Source organism: Leiobunum rupestre, chromosome 5, assembly GCF_980474605.1.
Source record: "Leiobunum rupestre chromosome 5, qqLeiRupe1.1.hap1, whole genome shotgun sequence".
Taxonomy (NCBI): Eukaryota; Metazoa; Arthropoda; class Arachnida; order Opiliones; family Sclerosomatidae; genus Leiobunum; species Leiobunum rupestre.
In genome coordinates, this window is record NC_143388.1 from 22678826 (window position 1) to 22705563 (window position 26738).

The 26738-nt window shown below is 33.9% G+C and overlaps 2 protein-coding genes across 3 annotated transcripts in view; one reads left to right on the forward strand and one right to left on the reverse strand.

Annotated features, from left to right (window-relative positions):
• Positions 1-10973, reverse strand: part of LOC149943831 (uncharacterized) — a 181201-nt gene extending 170228 nt beyond the window's left edge. Inside the window, exon 1 of the mRNA XM_090175817.1 lies at positions 10612-10973. The gene's annotated coding sequence lies outside the window, so the exon portion shown is untranslated. The remainder of the gene's footprint in view (positions 1-10611) is intronic.
• timeout (circadian regulator timeout) overlaps positions 1-26738 on the forward strand; it is a 351606-nt gene that overhangs the window by 194484 nt on the left and 130384 nt on the right. The window lies entirely within an intron of this gene.

The window sequence follows — 26738 nt, forward strand, 5'->3', positions numbered from 1 at the left end:
TGGAAAGTCCTTCGTGCCATGATATTTTGAGTGAGTGTAGGGAGCTGTTGGTTCGCGTGGCACGAAGGACTTGCTTTTAAAATCGGATTTTTTTACCTCTTTTACTAAACCAAAGTTAATTTTTGTTTTGAAATGTTATAATTTTTATAATTATAGGTGGTTTCTTTTTGTCTGTTCTCGGGCTAAAAGTGTACTCTTTTTACCCTAAAACGTTTATTAGAGGATTAGAATTACTCCGCCCCATAAACTATTCGCTTGTTCCGGAGTATTGGGGCTACTCATTTTACTCCTTCTGAAAAGGAGGTGTAAAGGAGTAAATCGGATTTCGTCGTCTGCTAGCCAGTACTTATCCGCTGAAAAGGCCACAGGCAGCCATTTTGGAATTTTTTTTACTCTTATTCAAACTATTCGCCACCACACAATCGGAGTTAAATGACGTTAATAAATAAATAAATAATAAGCTATGCTAATACCCAAGGCACCACCTTAGGCCTAAGTCATCAAGCCACTTTTAAAGCCATTAATTCAGGTGGCCGGGTTACAATGCGTAGCCGTACTCTTCTTACCCTACTCCGAAATCCCGGAACAAGCGAAAAGAAACCAGCTACTATTACAATTAACTTCAAGTTTTTATCTGCTCAAAAATCTCAAAATCAGCGCTGATAAAATGTACAAATGATAATTTACTCCTAAACGGTGTTAACGTGTAAAATTCGTGGAAAATATAATAAGTCTTAAATATTTATTTTTAATCTGGAATTCAGCCAATAATGGAAGAGTGCGTTTGACGTCAGCGTGACGTAGTCGACCAAAGGTTATCTACATAATTCTAGTGTAGCAAAAATATTAGGTCTCTTTGAGCAATAGTAATTTTTTACTAAGAGTCGTCGTAACTACTTTTAAACAGTTTTCAATTTAACTAGTCTTAAACCGATACTAGCCACATTTTCACAATACCTTTAAACTCCGTTCACCAAGGATATTAAAAAAACAGTCGCACTAGAACGTAAATCCATATTAAATTGGTTAAATGCCAGTTTTCACCAATGAAATTAAACAAACAGTCACACTAAAACTTAAAACCCAGCTTAAGTGGATTTGAATGCTAATTTTTTTACCAATGAAACTAGAGCCACAGTCAAACTATAACTTTAAACTCAATTTAAGTAAGTTTAATGACCGGTTTTGACCAATGAAATTAGAGCCACAGTCACACTTGAACTTAAAACCCAATTTAAGTAAGTTTAATGACCGGTTTTGACCAATGAAATTAGAGCCACAGTCACACTAGAACTTAAAACCCAATTTAAGTCGATTGAATGCCAGTTTTGACCAATGAAATTAGAGCCACAGTCACACTAGAACTTAAAACCCAATTTAAGTCGATTGAATGCCAGTTTTCACTAAAGAAATTAGAGCCACAGTCACACTAGACCTTAAAACTCAGATTAAGTCGGTTTGATGACCAGTTTTGGCCAAAGAAATTAGAGCCAAAACTGGTCATCAAACCGACTTAATCTGAGTTTTAAGCCAAGAAAAGTGCTTTCCAGCGATAGCGTGACCGTGTTTATAAGCTAAAGTTAACTGTTAGCCTCTAGCGCCATCTATTAGCGAAAACATAGTGGCGACTTTCCAGAAACGAGAAAATGAGTGTAGTTGAATCGCTAGCGGAGTTATATTTCTTGTAAATAGCCTTTTCATTTTCCGCCACAAGATCATTGCTAAACATTATTTTTACGACTTTTCTGGCGAAAATGGAAAAAAGGCATCGTGTGTCCCATTTCGTTGGTCGTCTTATTTACCCAATTTGTTTTTGAAAAAGCCAGATTTTTGGCCGTACTTAAGAAACAGTTCTCGGAATACGAGCGCGCAAATCCGCTGGGGACCTTTTTCACCAATACTCCATCCAAGTCACTTTCTGATTATAAACTGTTGGAACAGCTTTTACCCCGAGTTCGCTAACCCTGCCAGGTTAAAATAAAAAATTAAAAAGGTGGGTAGAAGTACACGTTAAGACGAACTTGTGGATTTTCCGCCATTACCATCCTTCAAGGGAAACTCTGGGAATTTTTGGAGAAAATAAGCTCTTAGCGTCTCGACAGAAAGGGAAAAAATCAAAAGCTAGAGAGAGAACATTTTTCGAAATGGGAAATAACGGCGCGCAGTTCTGAAAAGAGAAACATTAGAATTTTTCTACTTTTTCGTCGAAGCTACGGTTGTAAAAGAAACGTTTTATTGGCTAACATTCCTTCGCTTGCCTCCGGAATGTCTTTCAAAGACACTTCCTTTTTTTCTCATTTTTGCTATTTCCCGTCCGAGTTTTCCCACTAATTCGGTAATTTCTTTCTCTAGGTTTGGGTTGGGAGGGGCAGGCGAACACAGGGGGGCTCTTTTGATTATTTTCCTAACCCGGTCGTTTCCCTTGTCTACCCGCGATAGCTCCTACTTCCATTTCGCTAATTGCGTTTTATTGCCGTTGCGAGCTAAGTTTGATTCTCTTTTTTTCGTGGTTTAATGATAGTTTTCGCCAACTTTGTCTTTGACGTGTTAAAGGTGTGCCTTATTTCTTTTAATTATTTTATACGTAGATCGGTTTTTGTAGTTTATATTTTCGTCTCATCTTGTTAAAATGCGTATTAACTGCTCTCTCGTTTCCGCCGCCAGGTTTAAACGAAGCTAGGATCACTGGCGCTATTTACGTTACTTAGAAACCTAGAATGGCTTTAAAAGTCGCTTGATGACTTAGGCTTAAGGTGGTGCTTTTAGTATTAGCCTAGCTGATTATTATTATTATTATCGACAGAAATGGCAGGGGAAATTGCCGACAAACAAACCGAGGAAATATTAGGGAAATAAATTTTCGACGGAAATATCAGGTAATTTAATTGTCGACAGAGATATCGGGGAATTAAATAGTTGACAGAAACATCAGGGAAATATTAAGAAATTGGCAACAGAAAAATCGGGGAAATATCAGGGAATTAAATGGTCGACAGAAAAGTCGTAATATTACGGATATTCCAATTTTTTTGTAAAAATTAGGGATATCTGGAAATTTATAATGGTTCAATCAATCATTAAATTTTTCTTATTGAAGATTTGCCGTTATTACTTCTTTTATATGTAAACAATATGGAACCAATTTAATTTAAATATCAATAATGAAATATATAACGCTATACTTCGTGAAAAGATGGGTTAAGTTAGCAATGACACAGAGAATTAAACTAGCAAAGTATTTGCGACCGAATAAGAAAAAACCTTAATTATTATGGAGGTTATCTTAAAACATTCGGTGCTCTTGCACCTGGAAAAAAACAGGCGAATATCAGTTGAAAATCCTGTAAATATCAGGAAAATTGGTTTGCTAGAAGTGGTATGAACCCAAGTTGTATCGAGTGTTACCAGACATAGATTTAGTTAAAGGGAATATATTTAAATGGAAAGATCGACTGCTAACGTGAGCTAAGACTTGGTAACGTAATTAGCGTCAGTTTTCCCAGCTTCGGTTAAACCTGGAAGCAGGAATATGAAATTATCTGATCCATCGCACGCTGTTCCTCTTTCCCTCCTCCTGTGGCGTGGGTAAATTCATCCACAATCTCGATTTCCCTCATTATAAATTAATAAATTCTTGTTTAAACATAATTTTTTTTAAACTGCGTGTTAAGTTAAAGTGATCGCAGTCTTGCGCTTTTAACGAAATTTTCGTTAATATTAGCCAAGTTTCGTTAATTTCGTTACAAGAAATGGCGGTCAAAAAGTTATAAAATTTTAATCTAGGAGACGCACTCAACCACTAGGAAACAAGTCAGAAAAATCTGAATAAGTCGAGCCATTTGAAAATGGTTCCAGAAATTCAGGAAATTAGAAAATGAGCCCCAAAAATCAGGCTAATTAATTTTTTAACGATGCATTAAAAATACATATTAAATATTTTTTTAAATAATTCCGGAAATTTTATACGAACCCGGCAAATCGATGTAAGACACTCGCGGAAGAGACGCGCATGACCTAAAACAACTGAGAAAAACTATTTTAAATGTAGAATTCAATATAGTAAACGCAGGTCGAAAGAAAATTGGCGTACAAGAGACGTAGGATTAAATAGTACGATAACGTAACTTAGAGACTCACGCGGCGCCAGATATCCACGCGTCGTTAGAGACCCACGCGACGCCAGAGACTCACGCGACGCCAGAGACTCACGCGACGCCAGAGACTCACGCGACGCCAGAGACTCACGCGACGCCAGAGACTCACGCGACGCCAGAGACCTACGCGACGCCAGAGACCCACGCGACGCCAGAGACCCACGCGACGCCAGAGACCCACGCGACGCCAGAGACCCACGTGACGCCAGAGACCCACGTGACGCCAGAGACCCACGCGACGCCAGAGACCCACGCGACGCCAGAGACCCACGCGACGCCAGAGACCCACGCGACGCCAGAGACCCACGCGACGCCAGAGACCCACGCGACGCCAGAGACCCACGCGACGCCAGAGACCCACGCGACGCCAGAGACCCACGCGACGCCAGAGACCCACGCGACGCCAGAGACCCACGCGACGCCAGAGACCCACGCGACGCCAGAGACCCACGCGACGCCAGAGACCCACGCGACGCCAGAGACCCACGCGACGCCAGAGACTTACGCGACGCCAGAGACGCCGACCCATAAATCATTATCGCAAGAGACAGATATCATTGGACACGATTCTTACAGCGTGAGTGCTATCTTCTTATTTTAAATAATTTTCAACGTAATAATTTAAATCTTATAAAACAACCTCATTAATCACCTAATCTTCAAATCGCGTAAAAGCTTTATCGATCGATCGTCGGTCTCGATATTTCTTTTCGTTTCTTTGATCTCCTTTATTGAATTTTTAGCCCATCGTCTTTAGGTCTATTTTCGATCCCAAAATTTAGTGCCAAAGCGAATGTCAAGCCCTCAGCGGGCAGCGAAATGAAGGGCTGGCGCGACGTCGCGTAGTCGGCCCAGTCGGTGTTAGGTGGTCGGAGACGTCTCTTTCGCGAGGCGGCCTAGTCTTCCTGGAGACTCCGGCGGAATTTGTAGGCTGCTCAGGGTGAAAGTGGGTTCGAATTTGGCTCAGACAGAATCGACTGTCTGCCGCGTCTTTTTTTTTCCTTTCTTTTGGCCTCGATTTAAATGTCTCTCGAGATGCAGCCTGAGCAATGACTGTTCTTACGCGCTTAGAGAGAAAAGATTCTTTTTCATTTCTAAAGCTCGGCTTCGTGGATGCGACCTGCTAAAGATAGACAACTACGTAAACATAAATATTTTGGAGGTACCTGTTTTGCGCGTCATTTATTTCATATTTGTTTGTCGTTTATTTAAAAGGGCCTTAGCATTTTTTAGCTTTATTTAGTCAAAGATACTCAATTAATTTTAATTAGATTTAATCTTAATTTAATCTTTATTTAGTCAAAGCTACACAATTAATTTTAATTATATTTAATCTTAATTTAATCTTTGTACAACCGAAACTACGCATTTGACTTTAATCATATTTAATCTTAATTTATTCTTTATACAGGCCAAAGCTACGATTTAGATTTTAATCAGATTTAATCTTAATTTATTCTTTATACAGGCCAAAGCTACGATTTAGATTTTAATCAGATTTAAGCTTGATTTCATCAGTATACAGTCCAAAGCTACGATTTAGATTTTAATCAGATTTAAGCTTGATCTCATCAGTATACAGTCCAAAGCTACGATTTAGATTTTAATCAGATTTAATCTTAATTTATTCTTTATACAGGCCAAAGCTACGATTTAGATTTTAATCAGATTTAAGCTTGATTTCATCAGTATACAGTCCAAAGCTACGATTTAGATTTTAATCAGATTTAAGCTTGATCTCATCAGTATACAGTCCAAAGCTACGATTTAGATTTTAATCAGATTTAATCTTAATTTATTCTTTATACAGGCCAAAGCTACGATTTAGATTTTAATCAGATTTAAGCTTGATTTCATCAGTATACAGTCCAAAGCTACGATTTAGATTTTAATCAGATTTAAGCTTGATCTCATCAGTATACAGTCAAAGCTACGATTTAGATTTTAATCAGATTTAAGCTTGATTTCATTAGTATACAGGCCAAAGCTACGATTTAGATTTTAATCAGATTTAAGCTTGATTTCATCAGTATACAGTCAAAGCTACGATTTAGATTTTAATCAGATTTAAGCTTGATTTCATCAGTATACAGTCAAAGCTACGATTTAGATTTTAATCAGATTTAAGCTTGATTTCATGAGTATACGATCAAAGCTACGATTTAGATTTTAATCAGATTTAAGCTAGATTTCATCAGTATACAGACCAAAGCTACGATTTAGATTTTAATCAGATTTAATCTTAATTTATTCTTTATACAGGCCAAAGCTACGATTTAGATTTTAATCAGATTAACGGTAATAGTAAGTGTAGGAAGCTGTTGGCTCGCGTGGCATGAAGGGCTTGCCACCACCCTCTTACGCATTGTAACCCGGCCACCTGTTTAAAATCAGTGGTGCCTTGGGCATTAGCCTAGCTGATTATTATTATTATTGGTATCTAGCTACGGATTGAATTTTAAGCAGATTTAATATTGATTTCATCTTAAAGGGCCAAAGCTGTGTAGTTGCCTATCTCTTGATTTAATCATCACTAATAATCGAGGCACTCGACTATGACGTCCCTACCTTAACGTTAATAGTGGCGGCCATTATTGTGGCGCTTTTGATGCTCGGTTTCTTTATACCTTAATAACATTGCTGACGTAATTGACATCTTGTAATATATTTTTTAAAGTGATATTCTTGACCTCTGATATCTTCAATTATCACAATAGTGTTTGAGACTCTTCAGTTTTTATGAAATTTTCTAACTTGTCTCTGGGACTAATGATCGACAATTTCAGAAATAAATAAACTGGTCCGAGACTGTAATAACCTTTTTCGACCACTGTCTCCTCGCTACCTAGCGGTGTCCGGTCTCAGACGAGGAATACCATAAGTGTATAATATTGTTACATAAGTGTGACACTTCCTATTATACACATGATAAAGTTTTACTGGGAGCTATTCGCAAGACAGACTGCATTACGGGCTTCGTCGCCGTTTTGATTCCGCTTGCTAACGCGTCACACGTAGCCTTTGACAGCGCCTCGCTAGGGGGAGATTTTCTTCTTGTGATGACGTCACTCCGTTACTAGCTCTCAGTAAAATATTCCCCAAACAATCTTCTGAAACGATATTTTAGACTTATGGTAATACCTAATCTCTACCAATAAATACATTATCAGCCAGATGCTTTTTAAATTTAGGTTTTCCACATGGATAAATGAAACATTAGACACTGACAGGGTGACTAGACTTCATATATTTCCTATACTTTCCTATATAATAATCAGCTAGGCTAATACCCTTGGCACCACCTTAGGCCCTAGTCATCAAGCGACTTTTAAAGCCATTAATTCAGGTGGCCGGGTTACGATTCGTAGGAGGGTGGTGACAAGCCCTGCTTGCCACGCGAGCCAACAGCTCCCTACACTCTATTAATGCCTTCCTATAAATTCCTATATTTTCACCTATTTTCCTATAATTTCACGGTCTTTGGAAAATGAAAGAACTTTTTTTGTACGTGTCATAAAGCATCTAGTCAACATACTGCCAATTTCGAACAGAATCTGTAAATTTACTGGCTTTGTAAATCCGCTAAGTGATTTAATAATGCAAGAAAGCAATGTACAAAACATTCGCAATGTTCTAGGTGATTCGAGTCAAAGTATACCGATATGCAATAAACCTTATTTTTCCTAATTAGTGTCCCATATTTTCCTATAATTCGCCTGTTTAGTTTCCAAAATTCGCCTATTTTATTTAATATATTTTCCTATAATTCACCTATTTTATTTCCCCTAATTCGCTTATTTTATTTAATATATTTTCCTATAATTCACCTATTTTATTTCCCCTATTTCGCTTATTTTATTTTATATATTTTCCTATAATTCACCTATTTTATTTCCCCTAATTCACTTATTTTATTTAATATATTTTCCTATAATTCACATATTTTATTTTCTATATTTTCCTATAATAATCCTATTTTATTTCCTACATTTTCCTATAATTCGCTTCTAAAATTTCTATTTTCCTATGAATTTTACATTTAAGCCTGGTCACCCTGCCCTGATATAAAATGAAGTACGTAATTATTTGGGCAGTTTGAAATTGAAATTGTTGGGGTTGGTTCCTTCGCAATTATTTCCGTTATCCATGTTCGTGGTCATTTGTTTCGAAAACGCTCCAATAATTATATAGTTGTAAAGGAAAGCCAAACGGATCCCGTTGTTTATCGCGAGATGGGGTTTAAAAAATGACCCGCCCAAAAAATACTTAAAAAAATGGGAACGCGAGCTTTATATAACGAAAAACCTTGGAGCATCTTTTTCCTTATTTTATTTTCGCTGTTGGTTTCGAGAAAAATGATTTCAGCCACTTATCTTAAAGTTTTTCAGCGTGGTCCAAAAATGCCGTAATGGTAAAATCGTTAGAAAATTCATACTCCTAAGTATCTGTTTCCCCAATTCCTTTCTCACCAGTGCTTAAATAATTTTTTCACCAAAAACGTTTTCTTCCACCGTGGCGGAGATCTCATTTTCACTCTGCGCGTTCAACTGGACGGTTATCCGAACCCGAGTTGCGCCTACGTTCGACCGAATAAATCGTTTCGAGTGTCTGATAGATATTTCGAATAAAATCCACCGAGAAAATCTTTCCAATTTATTTTGTCAGGTTTCTGGATGCTGTTGTTGTTGCTTTTACTGGTAATATTACTTTGAAAAGGGGGAAGGTTGGGATGCGGTGTTTCAATTTTCAGAACCATCTCCAAAATATGATGAATTACCGAAACTACCGCTTTAAAATCATCTCCCTTTGGAATTGCCAAAAAATCCGACCAGTAATCTGTCTTAATAAATTTTCTACATTTTTCATTTTTTTAATAATATTAGGAGCTTTTTTTATAACGTGGTTATGACAGTCTTGTATTGCTAAAATCTTGGCTCAGATTAATTTTCGTACGTATATGTTACATATAATGTTTATTTGGTTCTGTTTTAATTGAATTTGTTTTTGTTGATGTACTTTGTAACTACAATTTACTTACGCCGATAACAAAAATAATTTTATTAAACCCTATTCAGACGAGGCTTATTAAACCCTTTTAAAATCAGCTTTAATAAACCAAAGTTAATATATAATCCCGATTTTCTAAATATAACTATTAGTGCTTGGCTTAAAAATAACTGAACTCGGGTTAAAATAAACTGAACTCGGCTTAATATAAACTGAACTCGGCTTAATATAAACTGAACTCGGTTTAATATAAACTGAACTCGGCTTAATATAAACTGAACTCGGTTTAAAATAAACTGAACTCGGCTTAATATAAACTGAACTGGGCTTAAAATAAACTGAACTCGGTTTAAAATAAACTGAACTCGGATTAATATAAACTGAACTCGGATTAATATAAACTGAACTCGGATTAATATAAACTGAACTCGGCTTAAAATAAACTGAACTCGGCTTAAAATAAACTGAACTCGGCTTAAAATAAACTGAACTCGGCTTAAAATAAACTGAACTTGGCTTAAAATAAACTGAACTCGGCTTAAAATAAACTGAACTCGGCTTAAAATAAACTGAACTCGGCTTAAAATAAACTGAACTCGGCTTAAAATAAACTGAACTCGGCTTAAAATAAACTGAACTCGGCTTAAAATAAACTGAACTCGGCTTAAAATAAACTGAACTCGGCTTAAAATAAACTGAACTCGGCTTAAAATAAACTGAACTCGGCTTAAAATAAACTGAACTCGGTTTAAAATAAACTGAACTCGGTTTAAAATAAACTGACCAGGGACGAATATAAGATATTTTATAAGAAATTAATTTATGTAACCGTAACAAATTATTAATAATCAGAATCTATCAGAAATACAGGGCCCCCAGAGGTCCTATAATTCCTATAAAATCCTATATTTTTAGTAAAATCCCTAAAAAGTCCTATAAAATCCTATAATTTAGATATTTTGCCCATTTCAAATCTCGCCACTCAGTTAAATTGCTAGATTTAGCTATAGGATAAATTCCTATACAAAGTCACTCTAGCCTATACTTCTGTTATTGTTAACATGGTTAGCTACTAGTATATTTTTGTGATGAAATGGTTCAATAGTTTCTATTTTTCAAATGAAAATCAAAGATTTATTTCACTAAATATAGATTTTGTTTTTTAAATGCATAAAGTTAGTAAATAAAATATCATATATAGTCCTATAAAATCCTATAATTTGAAAAAATAGTCCTATAAAGTCCTATTTTTCCTATAAAAAATTTGAAGATTTGAGTGGTTATCTGGGTATTATTTAGATTTGTTGTTGTTAATTGTAACAGTGTTACTGTATAACAACCTACCTTATCTAGCGATTACAAGCGTGGTAATTTACGAGTAAGAATTTGTCCACATAAATAAAAATCGAAAGACGTAATTGTACAAAATGTCACAAATATTTGTACTTACTCGACTTAGTTTTGCTCCACTCGGAAGGGCAAACTTTGGATCGTCCACACGGTAACAATCGTTTTGATATCGGGATATATTCGTGTAAAAGAGAACCTAATGTCAGTCGAGATTCCCTTCTCTTAAACCGTGTAAGTCCTATTTCTTTTTTGGCGCGTCGAGGGAGGCGAAAGTTTCTCGCGTCCGGCGCGACAGGGACCGGTTTCCGGGCGTCGGAAAAGATTTGGCAGAATCTGGGTAGGACTAGGGACGATTACTGAGCTCCGGAATCGAGCCCGCGCGCGGCGAAGATGCGAGGAGACTACGACACGGGGCTGGTGAGCGGAGACAGAGAGATCCGGAAAGAGTGGGCTCCGTCGACGCCGGGATGATGGCCATAACTGGCCTCCGACGCGCCGATCCTTCTCTTCTCATTCCTCCCTCCGCGCGCTGCCATCGACTTTCTCCGCAGCCTCCCTCTCTCTCTCTCTGGCTCCTAATCGAGGCTGCTAAAATGAACAGCGACTCGACAACGTCTGTATTTGTTTACGGATTTGGATGTGGAGTGTAACAGGGTTGCTATTGTACCTGGAGAACATGGAAAAGTCGGAATTTGAAGAATAATTGATATGGGAAAAGTCGGGGGATTTTAAGAACAAGTAAAATATCAGAGAAAAGTAATAGAATTTTAAGAATAAGCAAAAAAAATTGAGAACAGTAATAGAATTTTAAGAACAAGTAAATAAAGATGGGGAATTTTAAGAACAAGTAAAAGGGGAAAAGTCAGGGAATAATAAGAACAAATAAAATATCAGATAAAAGTAATAGAATTTTAAGAACAATTAAAATGGGAAAAGTCGGGGGATTTTAAAAACAAGTAAAATGGGAAAAGTCGGGGGATTTTAAGAACAAGTTAAAAAAAGTCTGGGAATTTTAAGAACAAGTAAAAATAAGTCTGATAATTTTAAGAACAAGTAAAAAAGGAAAAGTCTGGGAATTTTAAGAACAAGTAAAAAAAGTCAGGGAATTTAGTTTTCTTTCGGTTTATTATGGTTAGTATTAAAAATTAAATATTTTTCTGTTCCTCAGCCCTTATTATACGTTAAGAGATACCAAACTTGTTTTATGTTGAATCTTTTGTAAATTGTTCAGGGAAAACGATGTTAGGAAACCTTAGCAGGGTGACTAGGCTTCCTATATTTTCCCGTATTTTTAATGCCTTCCTATAAATTCCTTTATTTTCACCTAGTTTCCTATATTAGCCTAATTAAGTTAACGGTCTTTTGAAAGTGAAAGATATTTTTGTACGTGTCATAGAACATCTGGTGAAAACACTGCCACTTTCGAACGAAATCTTGAAATGTACGGGCTTTGTAATCCGCTAAATGATCCAATAATGCAAGAAAGCTATGTAAAAAAATTATCAATATTCTAGATGATTCGAGTCAAAGTATACCGATGTGCAATAATTACCGTATTATTTTTCCTTTATTTTCCTATGTAGTGTTCTATATTTCCCTATAATTCGCCTATTTAGTTTCCTTTATTTTCTTACAATTCGCCTATTTTATTTCCTATATTTCACTATAATTCTTATATTTCCTATAAATTTTTACAAGGCCTTTCCTAGGTCACCCTGCCTTAGATTTAATTATACTTATTAAGAAATGTTTATCGTAGGTTATTTGATATGTGTCTCCACTAAACATTTTTTAAAGGGTATAGTAGAACAAAAGTGTTAACTTTACGCCCTGGAGTAGCCGAATAATTCCGCTACTCTTAGAAAATAATAAATTTTGAAATAGATAAGTTTACTAACTCTTTTAAACTTTCTTTGCTGTAAAATTATCGTTTTCCTCTTAAAAGGACAACCATTAGTAAAACTATCAGCTTTTACTTTGGTCGTATTTACAAATTATCTTTCTAAACTTCATTTGGTTCTACACCGAAGTCTAAGCTATCCACTAAAACTTTGTTGCTAATCATTTTTTTATAGACTGTCGTTTCCGCTGGGTTTTTGACCAGCAGGGAGACTGATTTGGTTTATTTTTGTAGGATAATTCGCGTGTTCTTGAGCCCTGGAAAATTGGGAGGTTGTAGTTGCAAATTAAGTCTCGTTTCCAAGTGCTTTTTTTCTTGCGGCGCGATCGACTCGAGTGAGTTTGAATAATTTAAATGTCCTTAGCGTGTTCTTCGCATAATGTGAAAGAACACGCTATTTTTTGGAGACTCAATTTTCGATATTGCCGAATATTTGACTTCGCTAAACTTATATTAAAGTTTTATTTCGAGGTTTATTTAAATCACCTGATGCATTACAGAGTTGGCATAGAACCAGCCATACCGGTTATAGCCACCTGGTTAAATCCGGTTATAGCCACTTGAAAAAATCCAGATTTTTGTGGCTTTTAAAAAAAAAAATTACAATATGATTATTTTAGTAAATTAATAGTTTTTATTTAGAAACCGGTTTACTTTTACCAGTTTTTCAGTAGGTTTAAAGTTCCAAAGTTCGCTGCCTCGCTTCTGTCGGTGCGTCATACACAAAACCTAGGTTGAATTTCCCGAGGAAATCAAAAGAATTCAGTTATTTTATATAGTTATTTCGCTTTATTTGTTTAGTTTCTTATTTACGACAATAACTGCAGACAATTTCTACCTACATAAGTAAAAGGTACTGTTTATATTTTAGCCGGTTATAACCGAAAAAAACCGGCTATAGCCAATTAAAACCACTGGTCTGGATTTTTTCAAAAAAAGCCGGCTTTTTTCCGAATTATTACTTAATTTATTAGATTATGTGTAATTTAATCTTTATAATATTTTTGTAAACTGAATTCCCTTCTTAAATTTTTGGTTATTTTAATAATTTCCATTAAAATAGGTATTTTTAACATTCCTAACCTGAAAATATTGTAAATTTAAAAGTAACGTTTTTACATTTTTCCCCATTTTGAGCAAAACAGGTTTTTAACATGTAGTAGAAATATATTTAAAAACATGTTAAAGCAACATTAAAAATTAATTAAATCATTCTAATGTAAAAATATTTGAGAATTCTTATCTCGAATTTTTTCCAAATTACGGTTAACACTTTTTTGATTTTTAATTAAAATCAAATACTTTTTATTGAATTTATTGATTTTTATACAATTAATGGTTCTTTTCCAGTATAATTAACGGATATTTTATTTTTATCAGTCAGTTAATCTTGAATTAAATATAATCTTAATTAATTTTAATTATTATTTAATTTTCTGTATTTTAATTTTTTAAGAGCCTATTTTGGCATTTTTTCTCCTCCATTGCAAAACATTGTGAGTTTTAATTCAATTATTTTTATTATTTTTTTATTTTTTTTCATGGGTTTTATTTCCCCCTAGTGCCCACAGGGTTCGTACACGTCCTGGAAAAGTCAGGGAATTTGAAAATGATTCCAAAAGGTCAAGTATCAGGGAATTTGAAAATGATTCCAAAAGGTCAAGTATCAGGGAATTTGAAAATGATTCCAAAAGGTCAGGGGTCAGGGAATTTGAAAATGATTCCAAAAGGTCAGGTATCAGGGAATTTGAAAATGATTCCAAAAGGTCAGGGGTCAGGGAATTTGAAATGATTCCAAAAGGTCAGGGGTCAGGGAATTTGAAAATGATTCCAAAATTAAGGTCGAGGAAAAGTCAAGGAATTTGAAAACCGTCCAAAAAAACCAGTCAAATAAATTTTTGAAAGACGCATTAAAAATACATAATAAATATTTTTAAAGATTTAACGTAGAAATCGGCGTTTGAATAAGAAATCACCCAATTTTTTTATTCATAAACGACAATTATCCAAAAAATATCGGAAAAAACGTTTATTTGTGCATGTTAAATCGTTGTTTATTCGTATAAAATGTTCGTAAATAAACAGTTAACCAAAGTTTTTATTGTTAATCGAAATTTTGCCGGTTGATTTATTTGTTCCGCCGATCTCTAATTTTACCTCAAACCATTCGTTTATTCTACGAAAATGGTCAGGAAAAATTTGGAAATTTGGTGAGGGCAAACTGTAAATGTCACGGAATTTAATTCCGCCAATTTTGTACGAACCCTGGTCCAGTCCAGTTTCCAAACAACCAAACCCTTATCGCAACCTTCCAATCTTCGGTAAACAAGTTACTATCTAAGCGCGGGTCCTAAAACAAAGTTTAATCGCTTCTAATCTGTTTTGGGTGTTGAGGACAGGCCGCTTGTACACAAACCCGAAAAGTCGAAAGTCTCTGCGTCGTAGGCGCACCTCGTTTCCTCAGCGGCGGATGAGGGATTGTCAGAGGCTGCGCGTGGAAGTCATATCTCGGATGTGGACGAAGAATAGCTCGCTCGGTGTCGTGGGGATCCTCAGAGGGGGAGTTGAGGATCGGTCAGAACTCTCTCTTGTTCCATTCTCAATAGCGGAGCGTGTTCTTTGGGCTGGAGAGAGCGTCATCTAAGCGCCGCCCGGAGGGGCCATGGCTGACGGTGTACCCCTGATAGTGGGCTGCCGCTTTTGTCCGTGGTTACGGGCTTAAGGATGGCCGAATCACTTTCTATTAGAACGCCGTAACACCCTTGCTCGTTGCGATGGAAAACTTGGCTAAACGACTTCTCATCCATGCTCGAACACCCAGCCCACTCTTTCTATGATGATATGTATTTTCGTTTTACTAGCTGTTATCTAGCCCCTTTCTCTGTAATTGGAATTTCGCCCCGGATTGATCGTTTAAACTAGTTTTGCCTTAGATCATTTTCTATTAATGAAATGAAATCGCGATTGTAGACTATGAAATAAATGAGCTAATATTTGTACAGATTCCAGACAAAATAACGTTGCATTATACATAAATAATATACGTTTGACTAAATGTGTCCTTGAAAAGGATTATTAACATTTATACATGGTCCGTACACGATATGGTAACTTGTAAAAGTTAAGGAATTTGAAAATGGCTTAATAAGTCAGGAAATTTTAAAATGACAGCGAAAAGACAGGGAATTTTAAAATGTCTCCAATATGTCGAGGAAAGGTCAGGGAATTTAAAAATGTCTCCGAAAAGTCGGGGAATGGTCAGGGAATTTAAAAATGTCTCCGAAAAGTCGGGGAATGGTCAGGGAATTTAAAAATGTCTCCGAAAAGTCGGGGAATGGTCAGGGAATTTAAAAATGTCTCCGAAAAGTCGGGGAATGGTCAGGGAATTTAAAAATGTCTCCGAAAAGTCGGGGAAAGGTCAGGAAAATTGAAAATGGCCCCAGAAATTCAGGGAAATTCAGGGAATTTGAAAATGGCTCCAATAAGTCGGGGAAGAGTCCGGGAATTTGAAAATGGCTCCAATAAGTCGGGGAAGAGTTAGGGAATTTAAAAAAGGCAGCGAAAAAGTCAGGGAATTTGAAAATGGCTCCAATAAGTCGGGGAAGAGTCCGGGAATTTGAAAATGGCTCCAATAAGTCGGGGAAGAGTTAGGGAATTTAAAAAAGGCAGCGAAAAAGTCAGGGAATTTGAAAATGGTTCCGATAAGTCTGGGAAGAGTCAGGGAATTTGAAAATGGCTCCAATAAGTCGGGGAAGAGTCCGGGAATTTGAAAATGGCTCCAATAAGTCAGGGAATTTAAAAAAGGCAGCGAAAAGTTGGGGAATTTGAAAATGGCTCCAAAAAGATATTATAAATACATATTAAATATTTTGCAAGGTTTTATCTCAAACCTTTCATTTATTGTTTAAAAATAGTCAGGGAAAATTTGTAAAATTGTTCAGGAAAAGTCAGGGAAATTGATTCCGTAAATTTTGTGAGAACTCTGATTTAGAATGTGGATCAACTAACTAAACCATTTTCCCTCCGTAATAGTTTTAGAACTCGCTATATGATAAATTTCGCCTCTCACTATATGGTCTTCCAAAAAGCATTTTGAAAAATCAGCGGTAGTCAGCGAAGGTGCATGTTTTAAGCGAAATAACATTAGCCGAATAGGGAGATGAATGCTTATCTTGTAAGATATTTATTATATACTTCTGATATTATTTAAAAGTGTTAAATGAACGGTTAACAATCTAGAATTACATTTAAGATAAATTGAAAATTTGTTGGCGTCATCCTAAATATTGCTTATTATTTTTAATTTATCATTTGAAAATATTAGCCAATTGACCTTATTTTTATACTGTGACTAAATTCCCTCGCGGGGGTAAACAGGTCAAGTACGAAATTCTCGAAGACCTTTCCAGGAAATGGACGATTTCCTGATCGTTCTAAGGTTGCTACTGATTATACTTTGCCCTAGAACTTCCCCGTTAGTAATTTATAAATGTCATATTACCGGAAGTTAGTAGAAGGAAAATATTTATTTTATTTGTAAAATTAATACCATAAGTGAATAAATAGCAATACGTAATTTTATGACCGAACCTTTTTACGACACCGACACTCACCCATGTTGTAAAAATGTTTATTTTAAAATTTAATAAGTTTATTATTATTTTTTCTTTAAATTCATTCATAAAAAGTAAAGTTAGAACACGCGTTTCGAACAAAATTTCAAAATTATTCGTGCCGTATACTTAAAGCACGTGTCGGCTCGACGTTAAGAAGCTCTTTTTTCCACAGATGTCGCTATCGTCGTAGTTAAAACAAGATAGTTTAGCTACATTTTGACTTATAGGTACCCCTCGCGTTGATTGGATCGTTTGTAAATTCACCCATAAACTTAAATTACTGCAATTATAAACAAAATTTGTACACGGGATATATAATTGAGGTCCATTAAATAGAGTATAAGTTGTTTATCTTTAATATTCTACCATGGCTCTCTGAGGACGTTATCCTTTGGCTATTTTGAATTTTAGCTTCCTTGGCCATAAATAGATGGCACCACGCTCTCCAGTACAATCTAGTTTCTTGAAGAATCGAATAGATTCATGGCCATCCCTAATAACAGGGGCCCCCTCATAATACAGGTGGCAATGATAGAGCCGACAGTTGCTTTAATGTTTTTAATTTAAAATTTTACCATTTTGTCATTTTATTAAATTCATTTTTTAAAAAGTGTAAATATAACGCATCTTAAACAAGATTTTATCATTCTGCATGCCATATACTTAATGTTTTTATTTAAAATTTGGCTATTTTGTCATTTTATTTAAATTCATTTTAAAAAAGGGTTAATAGAACGCGTTTCAAATAAGAGTTGACCATTCTGCATGCCATATACTTAATGTTGTTATTTAAAATTTATCCATTTTGTAATTTTATTTGAAATTCATTTTAACAAAAGTGTAAATAGAACGCGTTTCAAATAAGAGTTGACCATTCAACTTAGAACGCAATATTTTTTTCAATCGTTTTCGACAACAAAGCTCGAATTTTCGACACTTTTCTCGGCGATGATTTAGAGCTATCGTTACCCGAATTGACGCGTTTTGTATCGAAAAGAAATCCAGACAGGTGTCTTCGTATTCGAGGCGTGTGTCCGCCACAGATAGCTCCGCGAACGATATACCTTATAGCAACTCCAACTCTTAAGTATTTACCGAACACCCAAAGACTGTTTCTTCCAAAATATAAAAAAGGTGGAAAAAGTTGCGGCAGTAGATCTAGTCAGGCCCATGAATTACTCATGGTCTCGACTCAGGATGCAACGGGGGGTTTTATTGGCGGTGAACTTGGACCCTCTCTTTAAGGTTACTTAGACCCAATAGTAACACTTTCTTCACGACAGTCCCGAACTGGAGCGTCTTCCGATAGCGAACGCTTGTACTCTTCGCTTATCCGACCGCCGTCAAGTTAAATTGTCGTACGTGTCTCGAAACGCGCCAATGGAAAGAAAAAAATAGTCTTCTTGTATCCAGACTCCACTCGCTGGACGATGGCACTTGTCCGTGTTGAGTAAAGCGGCGTTTTGTAGGGTTGATGTGCATTGCCAAGTGTCCGTGTCTCGTCATACATCGATTGCAGTTGCTTCGAAGCGGGGGGCGTGGAACTGGGGGGGGGGGGAATTGCCGCAGTAAGAAAAGAAACTCTGGAAGAATGTTAAAGATTTTAACGTATTTTAGAGAAGGTACTACCTTTTTGAAGTTTCCTTCGCTTACTGACAAGTTGGAGAGACTTGGACCCTTCTCTCTTTTGGCGGGGAACGTATGATATTGGGCTTTGTTGATCGAAACATTCAACAATATAACGAATTTACCCGAGTATTTTCGAAAATAAGTTTCCGCAGTTTTTCAATATACTTTTGTGGGAGAGAATTTCCTTACTTTTTGGGTTGTTTTTCTATTTAACGAAATGCGATTTAGACGAAGTTATCTGAGAAAGATGAGATTTTATTTAATTTAATTTATCTGATAAAATAATATTTGGTTTCATTTATGTTCGTAAGAAAATCAGATTTGATTTGATTTATATTGTGTAAGATTATCAGATTCGATTTAATGGAATTTATCTGAGAAATATGAGATTTTATTTCATTTCATTTATCTGAGAAAATAATATTTTGGTTTGATTTATGTTGCGTAAGAAAATCCAATTCGATTTAAGAAAAATCAGATTGGTTTTATTTGAATTTATCTGAGAAAGATGAGATTTTATTTGAATTTATCTGAGAAAGATGAAATTTTATTTGAATTTATCTGAGAAAGATGAGATTTTATTTGAATTTATCTGAGAAAGATGAGATTTTATTTGAATTTATCTGAGAAAGATGAAATTTTATTTGAATTTATCTGAGAAAGATGAAATTTTATTTGAATTTATCTGAGAAAGATGAAATTTTATTTGAATTTATCTGAGAAAGATGAAATTTTATTTGAATTTATCTGAGAAAGATGAGATTTTATTTGAATTTATCTGAGAAAGATGAACTTTTATTTGAATTTATCTGAGAAAGATGAACTTTTATTTGAATTTATCTGAGAAAGATGAAATTTTATTTGAATTTATCTGAGAAAGATTAAATTTTATTTGAATTTATCTGAGAAAGATGAAATTTTATTTGAATTTATCTGAGAAAGATGAAATTTTATTTGAATTTATCTGAGAAAGATGAAATTTTATTTGAATTTATTTGAGAAAGATGAAATTTTATTTGAATTTATCTGAGAAAGATGAAATTTTATTTGAATTTATCTGAGAAAGATGAGATTTTATTTGAATTTATCTGAGAAAGATGAAATTTTATTTGAATTTATCTGAGAAAGATGAAATTTTATTTGAATTTATCTGAGAAAGATGAGATTTTATTTGAATTTATCTGAGAAAGATGAAATTTTATTTGAATTTATCTGAGAAAGATGAAATTTTATTTGAATTATCTGAGAAAGATGAGATTTTATTTGAATTTATCTGAGAAAGATGAAATTTTATTTGAATTTATCTGAGAAAGATGAAATTTTATTTGAATTATCTGAGAAAGATGAAATTTTATTTGAATTTATCTGAGAAAGATGAAATTTTATTTGAATTTATCTAAGAAAATAATATTTTGATTTGATTTATATCGCGTAAGAAAATCAGATCCGATTTTGTTTATGTTGTGTAAGATGGTCAGATTCGATTTCAATGAATTTATCTGTGAACGATGAGATATTATTTGATTTAATTTGTCTAAGAAAAGCAACATTTGATATAATTAAATTTATCAGAGAAAAGTAAATTTTATATAATTGAATTTATCTCAGAAAAATGTTATTCGATTTCATTGTCGTTTTCTGAGATAAATAATTTCTTAACTCCAAACTATATCCTAACTTTAATTTTATCATCTCAATGCAATTACTTATAATCTTCTACGAGCAAGCGATATGCTGTTTTTTAAAGCATAAGCCTTGGCTTCTCCGTGAAAAAGGTTTGGCTGCGGAAATTTCTCAGGCACCATTACCTGGAATTTTCAAAGACTAGTAGCGAATTTGGGTGATTTGTCTGTCCTTAAAAAGGTAATTGGCGAAAGAGACTGTCATACTTATGGTAATATGTTATTTATGTTTATTCGTAAAATATTAAGAAAATAAAACAGTATTTTATGTTTACTTGAATATTTTAAGGTGGAATTCCTAAAAATTTTTCAAGTTACGATATTTTTATTCTCAGATTTCGAAATCCAATTTTGCGGAATACTCTATATTTGGCCTACCAGCCCCTGTAGAACTGTTCCAACTGCAGTACTCCTGTGTTCAGGGAGAAGCTCGCTTCGTTTCTTTCCTTTATCATGTTTTGGGCTAGCCCACCTTTTGTTTTTAATGGAGTGCAGTTGGGCTAAAGGTGTTTCGTAGTTTCGGAATTCCCTTTTGGAGGGGTGACTTAAAGGCCTATAAATAGCAGCCATTAAATTTACATCTCTTACGCTGTCAACTCCCATTGACCATGGCCAGATCCATAGTCGGCAGTAAAAAGTAGAGACACAAAAATCCTTTTTCCGCTTGCAGCTAGCGCCACCTATTTTAGATTTTTTTCTAGATTTGATATTGCAATAAGCTCAACCGTTACCGTTTCTTATTCAGGGTTGTCACGGAATCTGGAAAACATGGAATTCTTGGAAAACTCAGGGAATTTGAATATGGGTATAAAAGTCAGGGAATTTTAAAAATTAACCTAAAAATCAGGGAATTTAATTTCGGTTGCAAAAAGGAAACTTTAAAAAAAAATACAAAATCTTGGCACAAAATAAGTCAGGGAAAACATGAAAAATTCAGGGAATTTGATAGTGAAAAAACTGTGGCAATCCTGTTATTAGATGTTTTCATAAGTAACATAATAAAAATAAGTATGAAAATAGGGTAAGTTCACTTCGTAGCTTTAAACATGGCTGCCATGATGGTATACAATCATCTGTTGAAATAGCATGGGCGACGTTTTATGCCCTCATAGTGCCAAGTACATTTTAGCTAATTTTATCGTTGAACGGATTTCCCAATCTCACTGACGCACTAATAGTAAGTTCCTTCCCCTAAAACATAAAATTAGTCTGGTTTCTCATTGGTTACCTCAAACTGACGTCTTCCGATGAGACTGACGCACACGCCGGTAAATATAAATAAATACATTCGTGAATAAATTATATAATATATTGCTATCATATTATGTTGTGTTATGTTATATTGCATTGTATTATAACATGTTATGTTATTTTATATTGCGTTATTTTATATTATATTCTGTTATTTTATATTGCATTGCATTGTATTATATTATTTAATATTGCATTATGTTATATTATATTCTGTTATTTTGTATTGCACTATATTATAAGTTATTTTATTTTATATATTATAGTATGTTATATTTTATTATATTATATTACAATATATTATGTTATTTTATATTACATTATATATTATGTTATTTTATATCGCATTATATATTATGTTATATTAGTTTATATTGCATTATATTATGTTAATTTATATTGTATTATTTTATATTATATTATATTATTTTATATTGCATTATATATTATATCATATCATTTGTTTTTTTAAAAAAAACCATATCAAATTTACAATGTATAGATTTAACTAGTTCTTTAATGTTTCACGTCCCCAATCATATTACCCGACAAAAAATTACATTCTCTAAAGACCCCATAATTTCTCCTATTCTACGTATGCAGAACACATGTAACCACTACTCTGATACGTTAGACATTTTTAGCTGTAAAATTTCCGAAATTTTGAAACTTACAGAAAACATTTAATCATATTATACTACGATTCTCACATTATTCATTTTTCTATTTTGTATATTTCTTTATCAAAATTGTTATTTTATTTGAACACTTGTAACATTTTTTTTACCAACTATAATTCTTCATCGAAATTTTAAAGTGTGTAAATATGTTTTATTCAAGCATCATTCATGATGTATATTTCTTTAGAAAAGTGTATTTAACCATTGCATATATATTTCAACCTCTGTGTGTAACCTTGCTGGTGTAATTTGCACTGTTGTTATGCACGTAAAAATAAATATTTCATTTCATTTCATATTAGTTTATATTGCATTATATTATGTTAATTAATATTGTATTATTTTATATTGCATTATATTATATTAATTAATATTGTATTATTTTATATTACATTATATTATGTTAATTAATATTGTATTATTTATATTATGTTAATTAATATTGTATTATTTTATATTATGTTAATTAATATTGTATTATTTTATATTATGTTAATTAATATTGTATTATTTTATATTATGTTAATTAATATTGTATTATTTTATATTATGTTAATTAATATTGTATTATTTTATATTATTTTAATTAATATTGTTTTATTTTATATTGCATTATATTATGTTAATTTTATATTATATTATATTATAATAATTTATATTACATTATATTATATTATAATTCATATTGCATTACATTATTTTAATATATTATTATATTATATTACATTTAATACGGACAAATTAACAATTATTATGGTACAAGATATTTTCCCAAGCGTTAGAATATTTCTCGATAATAATCTAAGGCCCTGATTACTTAGAAATAATCGGGGCGTAAATACAAGCATTTTCCCGGTTTAATTATGCGGGGAACTTCTAAAGCCGATATTCGTCGAAATCTGGGCAGCCGCGTTATAAAAATCGGAAAACACTTCATATAAGCGCCAAATGATTAATTACCGCCTCTCGTTTCTAGGCTGAAAAACAAAGTGAAAATGAAGTGAGAGAAAGCTTCAAGTTTAAAAAGCTAATAGTGCTCCACTTCATTCGGATGATCCGAAATATTTTTTGTTTCACTCACGCTTCTTTGATTCGAGCCTAATTAGATCCGCCGAAGGGTAAAGATGAAAGTTTAATAATCCATTTAAGAGAAGGAGAGTAAAAGATCTATAGCCGACGAAGGTCATCCTTGCTTCATCGAATATTTTCATTGTTTTTATTAGTGTTGTTAATTTTCCGGAAAAATAAAATGCGGAAACATTTCCATAAAGTTTCCGGAAAGTTTTCCGACTTGCGGAAAAAGTATTTTATTTAAAATATTGCTATATTTATAAGCCCCATTTGTAAACCAATTATTGTACAGTTGTTAATTTTCCGGAAAAATTCCAGAAAATTTCCGATTTGGGAAAATATTCTGCAAATTGGAAAAATTAAAAAATTAAACATTGCTTTTTAAGGGTTTTTATTATTTTTAACTTTTTATCGATATAAAATGTCTAATAACAGTAAATATACTACAAAGCATTAAAAGTGTTACATTGTTAATCAGTTTAAACTAGTCTAGAGGGTTAGTTTTACTTTTAGATTCGAAAAAATTAAGAGAAAATGCCGCTTTATTTACTTTTGCAAACAATATTAGACTATATGGAATGAAAACGTTTTTATTTTTTTCGTAAAAATACAGAAAATTTTCCGGAAAAAGGGCGTCGGTCATTTCCGGAAACTTTTCCGACTTACAACACTAGTTTTTATCCATTGGGCTGTTAATTGTTTCTCGAGGCAATTCAAAGTAAGTTGTTCACGATACTTCTCTTGGGGAACGGCTGGTGTGTACACCGCATCACGGTTCAAAATTTACCGCGTGTATTACTGCGCTTAAAGGGAATATAACCTGCAAATCAATCTTTATGGAAAACCCCTTAAATTTTTCAAATTTTCCTGTACAGTGGCGCCAAACATTTCTAAAGCCAAAGCCAAGAGCGGCCAGAGCTGCAAGCGTTGGTATTCCACACCAAATACCTGAGGTTATATTCCCTTTAAGGATACTTACAAATCATAATTTTTCTTTAATTTAATAGTTTTAGGGTTGTGGCTAGCCTTGCCACAGATAACCACTAGCCTCCCTACACTAACTATTTCATTAAAACCTCTCAATTTTTAATGGAAAACCCGTTTAACACAACGCGGGAGCTGTTCCGAGTTTTCACCCAGTGCCACAAGCTGGGATCGAACCCCGTCTCCTCTTGCTGCGAGGCGAAAGTGCTAACCACTTATCAATTATTAATAATAATAAGAATCAGCTAAGCTAATACCAGGGTTGGATAAAGGCCGGCTTTTTTTGAAAAAATCCAGACCAGTGGTTTTAATTGGATATACAGGGTTTTTTTTCGGTTATAACCGGCTAAAATATAAACAGTACCTTTTACTTATGTAAGTAGAAATTGTCTGCAGTTATTGTCGTAAATAAGAAACTAAACAAATAAAGAGAAATAACTATGTAAAATAACTGAATTCTTTTGATTTCCTCGGGAAATTCCCCCTAGTTTTTGTGTATGACAGAATCGAGGCAGCGAACTTTGGAACTTTAAACCTACCGAAAAACTGGTAAAAGTAAACCGGTTTCTAAATATGAAACAAAAATAAACTAAATTTTTAATAAAAACTATTAATTTACTAAAATATTCATATTGTAATTTTTTTTTAAAGCCCTAAAAATCTGGATTTTTTCAAGTGGCGATACGCGATTTAACCAGGTGGCTATAACTGGTATGGCTGGATCTATGCCAACAAGGAGGCATCCCGAAGTGTAACCCACCGATTTTGTTCAAACTCGGGGGATTGGTAGACGTTCATGAATCATGAAAAATCCTTAAGGGAATTTATTCAATGGGCAACCGTTTTGCCATGGCAACGATAAATGTTTTTTGACAATACAAAATATTAAATTTTACCATTGAAAATAACATGAGATTTTGACCTAAAATTGATCAAAAGTTGATCAATTTTGATGTTTTTATTGTCAATTTTTATTTATTTTTTCTTTTTTGGGCATTTTCGAAATTTTGAAATTTGTTTAAATTTTTCACAGGGGGGCCCTAGGAATCGGTCAGAATCCCATGTTATTTTCAATGGGAAAATTTCAATTTTTTGTTGTCAAAAACATTTTTCGTTGCCATGGCAAAACGGTTGGCCATTGAATAAATTCCCTTTAGGATTTTTCATCATACATGAACGTCTACCAATCCCCCGAGTTTGAACAAAATCGGTGGGTTACACTTCGGGATGTCTCCTTGTAAGTCAATTAATGAATTGTGAACCAAATTTATCGGTGACCGAGTTAAATTGCGTAGAAGGTTGTTGGCAAGCCCTTCAAGCCACGCGAGTCAACAGCTCCCTACATTCATTACCGACCTCACTAATTTTTCTTTAGAAATGTATTTTAAAAATGAACTTTAACCTGTGAAAATGCATGTTTCAATGGAATAACATAAGCAGTATAGGATAACGAATACTTCTCTAGCAAGAGACATATAATATACTTCTGTTCACATACATAAATAAAAAGACAATCTAATATACTTCACTCAAAATATTATTAGATTCGGCCAGTGTCATAAGCTTGGATATCGCGTTTTCACTCTTATCTCGTAATCTATATATAGATACCGTTCACGTGACGTCATCATATGCTTAGTAGCTGCCATCTTGAATTCTCGTGAAACTCTATATTTTATCTTCACTGGTTCGTAAGCATTGTTTTGTAAAGAATATAAAACCTAATATTTTCTTTCCACCGACAAGTAATCTTCCCGGGTTTTAGTTCGTTCCCTCGCCGCCAGTGGGAGCTGATGTTTAATGACCCAGTGCCCCGTTCGGGATATATTATACATCATTTTTCCAGAGCTTTCCTCCAAATCAAGCGTAAAAAATACGCACAAAAACATCTACTTACTTTTTTAGTGAAAATAGTATAGCTACTCTTACGTTGTAGGCCTGGAATATTTTTAATTTTTTTAAATATTTTTCCTCCCAAAAGCTACCGCCTACGTCGTGTCGTTTAAAGCCCAACTTTTTAATTCTACGTCACTTGTCAATATGTCCTTAAAAGAAAATGATTTATCAGGACTGGGGAGGGGGAAGTAACTTTTTAAAGGGGGGGGGGCTTTTTCCGCAATTTTTAAGGCCTTTATTTAGCTTCTCGAAAATGCCCTTATTATTTTTGTCGATGGGTTTTTTTATTTATGTCAATTTTGGGTCACTCCAGTTGTACGAAGCGAAAAGGGGGTTTCTTCTTATTATTATACTGTCAAACTGAAATGAAATAAAATTTGGGAGAATTTTCTGTCCCATTTTTTGCGTGAAGATAAAAATAATAAGGAGTTTGTTTTTTCCCCCGAGGCAAAGTTAAGCAACTTTCATATTTGCATTTTTTAGTTAAAGTCTTGGAAGGTTTCACCAGCCAGTATAAA